Below are 13,390 nucleotides of genomic sequence, written 5' to 3' on the forward strand. Positions count from 1 at the left end.
AAGAAGAAGAAGAAGAAGAAGAAGAAGAAGAAGAAGAAGAAGAAGAAGATGATAGCAGGAGGGGAAGAAGATAGCAGGAGGGGAAGAATGAAGGGGGAGAATCAGAGGGGGAGATGAACCATGAGAGACTATGGACTCTAAGAAACAAACTGAAGGTTCTGGGGGGGGGGGGGGAGGATGGGTTAGCCTGCTGATGGGTATTAAAGAGGGCATGTTCTGCATGGAGCACTGGGTGTTATACTCAAATAATGAATCATGGAACACTACATCAAAAACTAATGATGTAATGTATGGTGATTAACATAACATAATAATAATAAAAAAAAGGAAAAGAAAGAATTTCAGTTATACAATACAAGTTAGCTCTAGAGACCTGCTATACAACATAGAGCCTATGGTGAACAATACTGTGTTGTGCATTTGAAAATTTGGTAAGAAGTTAGATCTCACATTGTTGATTTTTCATCTATAAAACAGGAATAGTTCCACTTGTTTTACCAAGCAATACAGGAACTTTGTGGGATGAGACACTAACAAGTGAACTCAGATCTCCTCAAGTTCTTTTGGAATCTAGACACAAGGGGAGTGACAGAACACATGTATACAAACAAATTTTCAAACTACATGGATAAATATGATTTCACAGGGGACGGGCTTTGGGAAGAGTGTGGTCCAACAAGGGGGAAACCAAGGATGCAAGGCAAGCATCAGGGCAAGGGCAGGTTTGGCCAGGGGTCCATCATGGCAGCAGTTGGTACCCTGCACATAGCCTGATTACCTGAACATATTCAATGGGAGATTGTTGACTGAATGAAAAGACTGAAGCTGGGGCTGCGGAGGATGGAGAAAGAATAAACATGAAGATCCCAGAGTAAAAATTGACTTTCTTCATAATTTTCTGAAGACGGACTTTGATTATCTTGTAGAAATATTTCCTAAAAGCTCATGATGGAAAACTGAGAAATTCTCTTTAAATTGGGTGCCAGACTTTTCAAATATCCTCCAAAATAATGTTTTCTGTATCTTAACACTCTCTCCATTCTGATTTATGAAAGTGGACAGTGACAGATGGAGAAGCTGAGTAGCCATGAAGGCCCTGGTCTCACGATGGTCTCATTTTCTAACAGAGATTAACAAGGGCTGATAGCATTCCTATTCTTCTGAGTGATGTGCAGGATAGTGGGAAACTCAATTACAGAGTCTTTGGTACTTTGGTATTTAGGAGTTTCAATAGTATAAGGTGCAAATGTCTGAACAGATCCCTATGTTCTTGGAAGAGAAAGAAAATGCTCACCAGCTTGGCCCAGTTTGAAGCCTACAGGTTGAGGTGAATTGAGGCACCTGGCTCTGTAGGTGGATTGAATGGGAAGAGAGAAGGTGGATGCTGACCGGTGTTATTAATCATACCCCCACCACAAACAAAAAAAGGGGCATAAGACTTCAAGGCCTCAGCCATGGGGAAGCTGTACAGCTTTTCTTTTAGTTATAATTTCTTTTACCTTTCCATGTGGCAGAAATCACATTTATCGTTCTGCAGTGTACTTGCAATCCACGACTCATGTTACTTTCAGATGTCTCAGCTTCACTCTGGCACTGAATCACCCTCAAAGGCATTTACTGCTTTACTGAGTCCAACGTTGTGCACGTCATTCCTGGCTTATTCTACGGGGCTTTAAAGTTTTCACTGAAGACCTCTGCTTTTTCTCCATGATTGGAAGTGTTGATTTTATTTTCCAGAAACAGCCACAGAAGATCTCACTCCTGATCCTATTTTGAATTGCTTACCGTTATGTCTTCTGAAGGCTCTTTCCTCCCCCTCACCCCCAGCGAGCACCGCACAGCTTGGGTCTGCTGAGTGTAGCACACAAGGGTGCATGTGCTTTGGACCCAAAGCAAATGTAGTAAGTTTGGTTCACTCTTGTAGTGAGTTTCAATCTGAATTCTTCAAGTGGCCTGTATTTAAAAAACTACTTATTAAATGTGACAGAGAGTATACTGTTGAAGAAAGATATTAATATGGTACATCTTGTCATCAACATCGCCAATTCAAATAGTCATCTGGTTATGAAACAGAAATCCCAGCAGAGAGGCTCAAGGAACAGCTACCTGGACATGACCTTACTGGTAATTACATCATAGAAGACGCTTACCTCAAATACATGTAATCATGTAATTATAATGTGAACCAGTGCAATTGTGATATATAATGATGTGCAGTGATCCTGGATGATAAGCCAGTTATTATTTGCATCAGAATTGTGAAAATTGTTCTGAAACTTTCTGAATGGATAAGTTGCCTGCCTTCAACTGGTCACAGAAGTATTTGTTCATGTCATCATGAACTTCATTTTTTTAAATTTTATTTTATTATGTTATGTTAGTCACCATACAGTACATCATTAGTTTTTGATGCAGTGTTCCATGATTCATTGTTTTCGTATAACACCCAGTGATCCATGCAGTACATGCCCTCCTTAATACCCATCACCAGGCTAATCCATCCCCCCACCTACCTCCCCTCTAAAACCCTCAGTTTGTTTCTCGGAGTCCATAGTATCTCATGGTTTGTCTCCCCCTCTGATTTCCCCCCCCCTATATTTTTCTCTTCCTTCTCCTAATGTCCTCCATGCTATTCCTTATGTTCCACAAATAAGTGAAACCATATGATAATTGACTTTCTCTGCTTGACTTATTTCACTTAGCATAATCTCCTCCAGTCCCATCCAGGTTGATTTAAAAGTTTGGTATTCGTCCTTTCTGATGGCTGAGTAATATTCCATTGTATATATGGACCACATCTTCTTTATCCATTCGTCTGTTGAAGGGCATCTCTGCTCTTTCCACAGTTTGGTTATTGCGGACATTGCTGCTATGAACATTGGGGTGCATATGGCCTTTCTTTTCACTGTATCTGTGTCTTTGGGGTGAATACCCAGGAGTGCAATTGCTGGGTCATAGGGTAGCTCTATTTTTAATTTGCAAAGGAAAAAAGACAGTCTCATCATGAACTTCATTAACATGGAAAGAGAGGCATAAGATCCGGGCCTTTAAGGATGTGCCTTCGCCTCAGCAAACTGCCTACTTAGATGAAGCAGGGGTGCTTAGATGAAAAGTGGGGCCTGCCACAGGGTGCCTGCCTGACAGTTTTCACCCCAAATGTCTCTTCAGAGACCTGCTGAATATTTCCTGAAACCCAGTTAACTCAGTGCCTGGGGATGGAAAAGGATCTTTGCTCCCTGGTTTGTATTCTAGGTGCATGATCACCTTGCTCATTCTCATCTTTACAAACACATCAGGGCTCACTTTTCTCTTCACCTACCTTCACAGCCTACTCATGACAAAAAAACATGCACTCCACCTCCTGAGACTCTGGACATGCTGGGGATCGTGTTGTTGGCATATGGGAAAGGAAGGCAGGAAGCTGCCCCAGTATCCAGGCTGGCATTACAGGTCATGTGCAGTAGAAAGAAATAATTAACAGCTATTCTGTGCCATCCTCAGTGAGTGACTCATGGGCTGTGAGCCTGGAAATTGAGGGACAATTCTGGGGAAAAAATGACAAAACATAAGGTCCTGCTAAAAACATAGGGCCTTCCAGATGTTAAAAATTAGTAGTCATTGTCACTGCCGAGAGAACAGTGCAGAATAATTCAGATCAAAGTGGCCAATACTGGCTTTTATTTGCAAATTGTTGAAGCTGTTACTAGTTGGGAATTAGTTTATGCAGGTGACCATCTGATTTGAGTCAATTAAGGGGCCTTTTATATGGGGTGAGATCTAATAGCTAAACTCTCTGCTGATTGTTATCTTGTTTAATCCTTAAACATAACTAAGAATGATTGTATCCCTTATAGATAGGCAAAAGGAGGATTGTGTCATCTGTTCAATAAAGCGCAACTGATACACTGAGAAACGAGGAGTCAAATTTGGGTCTACCTTTACAGTTTGCTGCTCTTGACCATCATACTTGACAAGGGGGTCAGAGAATGGCAATGATTTGCTAATGAGAGAGAAGGATCTTCAAAGTAGGCTTGCAATGTAGTGTGATTATAAACTTGAGCATTTACTCATTTAACTTAGTTGACTTTTGAAATGCACACGCTTGTTACTCAGTACTTTGTAGATAAGGAAACTCGTAAGTAAATTGATCAGTCATTGTGCGAGAGCCTTCTGCTCTGTCCAATTTGGAAACATTGGCACATGTGGATATCCAAGTTTATTTAAAACTAATTACTATCAAATAAGAGTAAAACAGTTCTCAGTTTCAGGGGACATTTTTCAAGTGTTCAATAGCCCCATGAAGCTACAGGCAACTGAACTGATCTAGACCATTTCCATCACCCCAGAAAATTCTGCTGGACAGTGTTGCCAGGTAATTACCAAACTCACACACTCTTTCTGGGCACATGGCTGTGCTTCTAGAACCTTATGTAGTTAGATATGCTATCGGGCTGAGTTCCAGCCCATATAATGTAGGCAGAAGTAATAGATACCATTTCCAAGTCTGGACCATGCAGACTCCCATGAGAGATGCTGCCTATTTCCTGCTCTGTTCATGTGATGCAGTTGAGCCTGTTGAATTGATAGCCACATGTTGACGAGGATTGAGACAAAAGATGGAAGGAGCCTGGGTCCCCAAATTACTGCCTGGAAGGAAATAGTCTGCCAATTAAATCAGGACCTCTTGTTTTGGACAAGATGTGAACAAGACCTAGATTTCAACTCCAGATCTGCTGGGATTTTGGAGTTTATCATTTTGGAGTTTATACAGCCATCAGTCAATAGGCTTTGGAGCTGTGATTTGAACTTAAGAAATCTGGTTGGAGAACTTGGCTTCCAACCCCCTCACTGAAATCGGCAAAACAGGATCAAGAGCACAGACATGAGTCAGACTGGGGAAATATATCACAACTAGCAAACTTCTACAACATCAAAGAATTTTCTTTACATTCAAGATTGGGGAACTTGTGCATGATCGTAACAATAGTAATATAACACTCACATTTTTAAATGATGTGTGCTGAGGATCTGCATTATTGCATTTAGTCTCCATGACAACTCTACCTATTAGATACCATTTTATCCCTGTTTTACAGATGGGCAAACTGATATTCATCAAGGTTAAGCAACTTGTCCATGATAATAAACTGGTAGGGGAAAGCGTCATTATTCAAACCCTGAAATGTTGGCTGAAGATAATGAGAAAACACACAGAGAATCTGTGAGGGACCTCTCTGACAGTGGCTGTTACCAGGATGGGCCCTGAAGCGTTCACGTAAAACAGGTCAAGCAGAGCAATAAGGAAGCAAGATTCACTCTAGACCTGTGGCTCAAGAGGCAGTCTGCAATGAGAAGAGCTCACGCGTATTCGACCACATGTGTGTGAGTGTGTGTGTATGTATGTGTTCAGTGTGACATTCATTGGGTAAATCTGTATGAACTCTGTCTAGAGTGCTCTTTATATATATTTCCTAAAGCTCTCATTAAAAAGAAATACTTCTTTCTGTATTGAAAGTCATGCATTCCCAGATGAAATTGATGATAGTTATGAGATTATATTGTTGGGGGCTGCTCTGCAGGGTCGCCTTGATCGCAGTGGAAATGAAAATAACTTATGAAGGATGCTTTGGATGCTTGCTTTGGATGCTTCAAAAGCGAACATGTAACCATTGCTCTGGGTGAGAGCCTGAGCTGTGTGCTGGGAACTTGGTGAGCTTCATCAAAATGGAGCACACTTTCTTTGGAGACCACATGGTGACAGAAGGGAGGGATGCCCTGACTGCTGCCACCTACATCCAGCACCACACTCATGTCATCAGATGTACTGCTGTTTCATAGCTTGATAGATATGTTAGGGACGAAAGTAAACAACTGTATTATTTAATCATCTTCTTTTATAGGTGGGAAAATGGAAGAACACCTTGAGACCACTTACATTCATTTTATCCTGCAGACAAAGTCACAAGTGAAAGCTGAAGTACAAGTACACTCACGCACACTCATGCACTCATCATTCAGTTAATCCCAGCATGACGACAGTTGGAAACGAGAACCCTCACACCCAACAGCACTGGATGAAGACAGTTAGAAGAATAAATTAGATGTTATGAATTAATGATCAGCAACAGTTCCTCCGTCTGGTCACACGAATGATTTTTTTTGGTAATAATTCCTATACTTACTTGGTGAATGGAAGTGATAGATAAAAACATTAGCAAATGGGAGAAGAGATTTGCTCAGTGCTTGGCAACTCATAGCTTTCAAAGGCAATCACCAGAGCAGAGTCTGTCCCAGATCTTCTAGCAAAAGCTTTGAATAATGTATGTGCTACTGCTTTGAAAGTTAAAAATAAGTGTGATGTCGGCAACAGAAGGTGGTACTAAAATACATTCTCTAGTGGCACTGAGGAAAAGGTAAGAAGGAATCCCTTACTTCACAAGAGTGATAATCATGTAAAACATAGTAAAGATATTGAATAACATGAATGCTCATCTGAGGGAATTATTTAAATCATAATAAAAGGCAGAAGTCACAACAGATTCAACCCAGTCTCATAGCTTCTAGAATCTACAATACAACCTTTAGATCTGGAAGTTACCCTCAGGCCCTCAGAGAACACTAGCTATAAAAAGCAGCAAGCAAACGAGCAAAACAAAAACATCAACCGGTCAGCAAACCAATTACAAACAAGAAGTCTGGAGTGAGGGGTGGTCAATGGGGAGAGTCAGGACCTTCTGGAACCAACCCAGAAGTTCTATTCTATTCAGAGGTGGGGAAAGCTCCACTGGATCTCGGCATCTCATGGGGCTGCGTTTTTTTCTTATCCTAAATCAACAAACTTTAAGGGGAGGCAGGTTATATAAAAATAAGACTCTCTGTAAGAAGAATAAGGAGGGTCATGTCAGATAGCCATGGTGGTCTTGTGAGCTGTGGGGGACCTGCACTGTCAGTAGATGGACCCATGTTGTCCAGCAGAATCTTTGCAATGCCCAATATGGCAGCCAAGACCCACACGTAGCTGTGGGGCCCATGTGTGGCTATTGAGGAAATGTTAACTGAATATTAGCATTTATTTAATTTTTAATTTTTTAAAAAAATCTAAATAGCCACACAGAACTGGTGGCTACTATATCGGACAGCTCAGATACAGACTAATCTGTTTTTTAAAAATTTAAACAGAAACGTCACAATTATTCACTTAATATTTATCTTGAGCCTATGGCATGTCAAGTACTCTACAAGCACTTAACTTCCAATACTCTTGCTGCTAGTAGAGTACTGAATGTATTTCAAATAATTCACTTTTCTGCCCAGTGTGAAGACATTCTCAACATGAGAGGACCAAATGTCCTTCCAGTTTCTTCTATCTATTTCTGCCTGTCATGATCTGCGCCTCTAGGACCTCCAGCTACTGAGTGATAAACACATGGTATTGTCACGGATTACTTTTGCACAGATTGGCAGGAAATAGAAAAATGTTTGGAGAGCTGTCTTGACCCAAATTTAAGAAGAAATTCGTAGTGATCCAAATGACGTATGTTCAACCATGAAGGAATCATAACTATTTATACGTTATGGGACTAGAAAATGCAATGGATGTTAGGTTTTAGATACTTCCTTCCAGTCACTTTATATATACTTTTTTATTTTAAAAACATTTAATTTTAATTTTGTTTACATTTTCTTATAGTGCAATTTTTTTCCTTTTCTCTTTCCTTTCTTTTCTTCCTCTCTCCCTCCCATCCCTCCTTCCTTCTTGCTTCCCTCCTTTCTTTTCCTGTTTGTAGGAGGAGTGGGAGTATGTCTGCCTGGCTTCATATTCAAGTGTCATACTGGGTTCTGGCTTTAGGTTATGGAAATCATGCCTGTGGTCTTTGCCTAAAATCTCTAGATGCACTTGAGAGTCTATTTCTGTTTTCAGGAAATAATATTAATGAGTAGGTCCCAGAGGCAGATTTTCATAAAACAAGTGCTTTCGGGTTTCTGCACTTTGGTGCACTTTGCATTCCTGTTAGAAATGACATTGAGGTAAGATCCTGTGGTGTGGCTATAGGAACAGCATCCCACGGGGCAAAACCTGGCGGGGTTTCCCCTGTTTCTCTAGCAGCTTCGACTCACCCTATCTCCAGCACGAGGGGCAGAAGCCACTTGACAAAGAACACTTTTTACCATGTGTGTGACATGGCGGGATCAGATGGGACCCTGCATCTGATCCACGTGCGCCTGCAAGCATGAGGAGCCAGGGTGGGGCATTGCCAGGCTGAAAGCATCCCTGTGTCCCCCGCTCGGGTGGGGTTGGATGGGGTGGTTGGAAGGGGCTGCTTTCTGAAGCCCCTGCTTCCTCTCCTTCTGCTTTCAGCATCACTTTGGGGCTGTTTCTCAGCTACCAGAGCTGAATTTGTAATGACATGTGGCTTTAATGAGGGTCGAATACTTGACCCAACCTATCTTATGGGTGGAGACGTGAGATAGAAGTGGAGGGAAACCAATGTAATGAGTGACCAAGTCAGGTTAGGAGAGAATTAGGATCAGTGTCTAGGTCAGCCTTGGGAGTGGGGACGGGGGAGAGACCTCCTCAACACAAGGTAGGCTGGCTCAGCAGTTTTATCATCAGCGGCTTCGCATACATGGAGGCCCTAGCTCGCAAACCCTTGAAACCAGGATCAAACTGTCAGAAAGAGCAGTCGCAGAAATGGGACTTACATACTCGAGAAAAAACTTACTCTGAACATAAACATGTTTAGAAGTTTCTACAAGGGTGGGTCTATGCCGACCACTTAAAGATCTGTGTGGCATATAAAATGTTGTTCTACGTTAAAATCAATGACTTCTTTAATGTGATGAAGTATGATGTATACAAATAATCAATTAACAACTGTTTTTTAATTGATCTATCTTTTACGTCTAAATAAACATATCTTGTTGTTTTGTGTTGCCAAGGGCCTGGCCCAAAGTGAGCATACAGATACTGGTTGAATGAATAGATATTCTAATAATATGTCATAATTATTACTCTCAATCAAATTGCTTATCTCAGTCACTGTTTCTCACAGGTGCGTCTTTCTGCCTTTGGAACTTTGTTTCTTGATTCGTAAAGATATTGTTTCTCTAATGTTTGAACACCTCCAAGAGTATGAGACCAAGATAGGACTCAATGAAGACTAATCTGTCTGCTATTTGTAGAGTCATGGACATGTTCTTCCCACAACCATTTCATGATATATATGGGTCGGGCATTAGCCAGAGAAGGCAGAAAGAGAATGAGTAATATTCTAAGGTCACATAATATATTTGTGGCAACAGAATGAGAACCATGATCCGTATCTTTTGGTCACTAGCCATGTGCTACTTCATCATAAACAGTGGTGCATCTGTCCCAGCTCATGCCTGCAACCCAGACAGAGAGGTCAGATCCCACTTCCTACCTCTTGCCTGTTGTCCAAGAGAAAACTCAACACACACCACATTCCGAAGACTTCAGTCTCCCCAGGAGCACAGAATCATCCTGCCTGTTCCAAATCCTTATCTTTAAAAAATCATAATTCTATATTTAGAGTTGCCCAAAGGCCTCGGTGGCACGATCATGATCAGATTTTAGTACACAAAAGAATCTCATATTTTCTAAAGCTTATGAAATGGATCTGTCACTCACGGGGCTCGGGAGCACTAGAACTTTACTTGGATGCTGCAGTTTTTTAACTACCGGGACTGACGGGAGCATTTAATTTCATCAGCCGGTGGCGGGAATCATGATTTACTTCAGTTTCAAACATTGAACTTTTAGTCTTAGAGGAAAGAAAGCCATGCATCTCCCATCTGAATCCCAGTTAGTGACATTTAGGTTTTCATAGCATATGATACTTCCAAAATATGAATTTTTCTGAGAAATGCCTATGTTTGCTCTTTTAATTGGGCACAATATGATCCTGGTGCCACTGTCCCTATGTCCCCACAATATGTACCGCATCAACTCAGTGCTGATATGTGGATTTCTTTCCTCGGAACTGTCATGTGGGCATTACAAACACAGCACGTGGATGCACATGGGCACACAAGGCCTTCTTTTAATTCAGGCAGAATGTAGTTCTCTTGAGGAAGCAAGGGGTGTGTGTGTGTGTGTGTGTGTGTGTTTGTGTGTGTATGTGTATGTGTGTGTACAAAGCTGGAGAGTGGGTATGGACTAAAGATAGACACAGTAGTGGAATTTCTATGATAAGTATTTTCAGAATTCTAAGTAAGCAAAGTTATTCAGGACAGGCTCCCTGGAGAAGGAGATCTCAATGCAGGTTTTGAAGAAATCCTGAACTTGGTGTGGCTTTGTGGCAGATCAAAGGAAATGATCCTTCCTGAATAAAGCTTTGCCACTTTTTAGGAGGTGATCAGTTAGACGGGGGGACGGTTTGGATGACTCTCAATGCATCGTCTGGGGATGCGGTGTCAAGAGTCCTAGACTTGGAAGCAAAGGACATGGGTCTCTGATTGGCAGCCTTCCGGTAGGAGTGGACATGATATGCCACCTCCACTCAACTGGGCTTTCTCCCGTGCTACCTGAGGAGGAGGACCCAGAGGGTTCTTTCTGTTGGATGCCTGCAGACATGTTTTCCTTGGAGAGTTGTAAAGAACATGGACAAATCCTAGTTTGGGCTCTCTTGGGGAACCTGCCTTGTCCCCTGGCCACCAGCTCTGGAGCTGAGTGAGGGCCACCCCATGGAAGGATGGGCTTCTCCACGTCCTACCGCTGACACCCACATGAAGTCCCATGTGAGTCACCATTGGCCATTGAGTGCTGTGTTCATTTCTGTTACCATAAAACTCCCTTCCTGAGTGTCTTCCTGGTAATCCAAAATGGTAAAATAAAATACAGATTGAGACATTTGATTTTTCTCACTCTGATATACATTGCCAGGTTGGCCTCTGAAGGCATTTGAGTTTGCAATAAGTAAGGCAGTCTCTCAGGTAAAAAGCCATATCTATTATAATGCTCCCACTGTCACTTCTTAGCCTTGACCTGGGGCTCACTCTATCCTAAGCACTTGGGTCCCGACTTCCTTGCTGCTCCTCAGGCCCTTCCTCCCCATGCTGGGTCACAGATTGTTATCTGCTTGAGCTTGATTTTGTTATCCACACCCCGCCTATTTTCAGAATGAAATTGGGTGACTGTTTCCACCCACTCTCGGCCAACATTATCTTTCAGAAATTGGAGCTCAACAACATTACTGATAAATAACCTAGGGTGTTTTGTTTGGTTGTTTTTGTTCCTCCTCCTCTTCTTCCTCCTCCTCCTCCTCTTCCTTCTCCTTCTTCTCCTCCTCCTCCCTCTTCTCCCTCTTTCTTCTTCTTGTTGGCTCTAGAATATCAGTCTTGTTTAGCAGCTTTGAAAATCACAGACCCTTGAGCAGTACTGAGTTACAAGGTTGGGTCAAACTGTCACTGTGGGGGAATTGGATGGCGTAGAAGCTCAATGCCACGTCCACTGTGAGGTTCCTGGCAGGCTGGGCCTTGATCATCTCTCTGCCACGTTGAGTAGACACTGGAGGGCAGAAATTATTTAGTGGTTCTGTTTGACTGAATAAGCCTGTCCTCGTGGGGAGAATCTGCCCAGGCAGTGGCTGAGTGATAAGACACACAAAGAAATGGCGTTTGGTGTCCAAAGGGCCATGGGGAGGAGGGCCGGTGACTGCCACTGTTAATCTGCCCCTGGCAAATGGGCTTTGGGGCTTATTCAACACCAGGCACTCCCGGGTCTGTTAATTGCAGGGATTGGGAACCATGGGGGCTTTGTGCTTATATTTGAAAAATTAGTCATACGTCTCTTGATTGAAGAGATGTTTTCTATTATAATCTCTAAACACAAATGAAGTGGTACGTTAATAAAAAGAGTCACAAGACAGTCATGTGTACTTGGTTAAAGTCCAAAAATAGTTGGAAAGAAATCTAATGATAACATGTAGAACAATATTCCCTTTTTATGTTGGGGGCTATTCATTTTATTGAAACAGATCAAACAGTGGCTTCAGAACTGTAAGAATCTGGTCACAATGGCAGGTGGTTTGACTGTGGTGACCATGCTGTAATGTGGTCTGTAAGAAATGGGATGACGAAGTAATTTTTAAACCCACTATGTCTTTATTATTTTCCAATGGCGAATCCAGTGACAGAAATCAAATAAAGTTTTCATTTATTTTTACGATACAAGCATTTCTATATTTCACGAATATTTCTTGGGAAAAAAATGTACGTATATGTGTCATAACTCAATCAAGCAGGGGAGATTCTAATCCCCAGGAGGTGGTTGGCGATATCTGGGGGACATTTTTGGTTGTCGGAAGTGGGAGAGGGAGAGCTATTGGCACCTGCTGGGGGCAGAGGCCAGGGATGTTACTGAACATTCCGCAAGACACAAGACAGCTCCCACTGCAAAGAATCATGTGGCCGCAAGTGATGTCAGAAGTGCTGAAGGTGAAAACCCCTGAGATTATGTGGGTGCGTATCGGTATATACACAAGTATGTGTGTACAGATATACATGTATACACACAAATACACATATGTACTTAACGTGTGTATACTCATACATATATCACAGATACGCAGATACATATATGAGGCAGGAGGGGAAGAGACTTGGTAGCTGCATTCAATTATCTATGGATCTATAAGCAAGTTCTGCATAACCAAAACATCCTGATGTTCCAAAAAGGCAGAAATTAGGAATACAAGAATTATAAGATTTTGTTGTTGTTGTTGTTCAAGGAAGATTCAGAAAAGGGTCCTATAAAAGTATTAGGGAAAAGTACTACTGAGAAGCTCAGACCCCCCTCTGCTTCTTCTTCTTTTTTTTTTTTTTTTTAAAGATTTTATTTATTTATTTGACAGAGAGAGACACAGCGAGAGAGGGAACACAAGCAGGGGGAGTGGGAGAGAGAGAAGCAGGCTTCCCGCAGAGCAGGGAGCCCGATGTGGGGCTCGATCCCAGGACCCCGGGATCATGACCTGAGCCGAAGGCAGACGCTTAACGACTGAGCCACCCAGGCGTCCCCCCCCTCTGCTTCTTCACCTGCCAGCTATTTGGGGGACTCTCCCCTTTGAACCTTGGATGTTTCCTCACTTTTAAAATGAGGCAAATAAGGACCACCAAACTGAAAAAAAACCCATATATATAGGAAGTCACTTTCTAAACATCTGGGTTAGGATAATAATCAGGGGATGTGGAAAGCTGAAGGAAAGGGGATAGAACACCAATAATACAGCCAGAGGGACCAACGGTCTAACAGAGGGGTGCGTTCCTCGAGCTGTTTCTAAAGTGAACTTTGCTGGAAGACTTTTAAACCCCTTTCCATTTCTTAGCAATGGTTTCAAGGAAGCAATAATTTATTTCTAGCAATATATTT

The sequence above is a fragment of the Phoca vitulina genome, unplaced genomic scaffold, assembly GCF_004348235.1.
Source record: "Phoca vitulina isolate PV1807 unplaced genomic scaffold, GSC_HSeal_1.0 scaffold33, whole genome shotgun sequence".
NCBI lineage: Eukaryota > Metazoa > Chordata > Mammalia > Carnivora > Phocidae > Phoca > Phoca vitulina.